Here is a 631-nt window from a genome sequence, read left to right on the forward strand (position 1 = left end):
TCCCCCCCCCCCCCCCCGTTCAGAGACCTGCCCCCACGTCATATCCCCCCCAGCGACCTGCCCCTCGCCATCATATCCCCCAGCCGCCCCCCGCCAGCGACCTGCCCCCTGTTGCACCCCCCCATATCCCACCGGCCCGGCCTCCCCAGTGACCTGTCCCCCCCTCCCACCGGGCCCCTCTGCCCAGGGACCTCCCCCCCATCATATCCCTCACTGCCCAGGGACCTTCTCCCCCGCTGCCCCCGCATCATATTGCCCCCCCCAGTGACCTTTGCCCCCCTGCCCAGGGACCGCCCCCCATCATATTCCCGCCCCAGCGACCGCCCCACCCAGGGACTTCCCCCTCGCCGGGCTCCCCCCAGCAGCCTGTGCCCCCCCATCACTGCCCCCAGCACCTTGCCCCCACGCCGTCCTCCCCCTGTCGTATCCCTCCTACCCCACTGGGCCTGCCCCCCATCATATTTCCCTTCTGGGCCTGCCCCCCCCCCTCATATGGGCCTCCCACCCAGATGGGCCACAGGGAGAGAAGGGAGATCTGTCACCCTCCCCCACAGGGACCTTCCACCCCCGCCCACACACAGGGAGAGAAGGAAAAGACACACCACCAGCACAGGGATGTGGGCCCCCCCCC

The sequence above is a fragment of the Terrapene carolina genome, unplaced genomic scaffold (genome assembly GCF_002925995.2).
Source record: "Terrapene carolina triunguis isolate 2854851 unplaced genomic scaffold, T_m_triunguis-2.0 Scaffold588, whole genome shotgun sequence".
NCBI classification, from domain to species: Eukaryota; Metazoa; Chordata; order Testudines; family Emydidae; genus Terrapene; species Terrapene triunguis.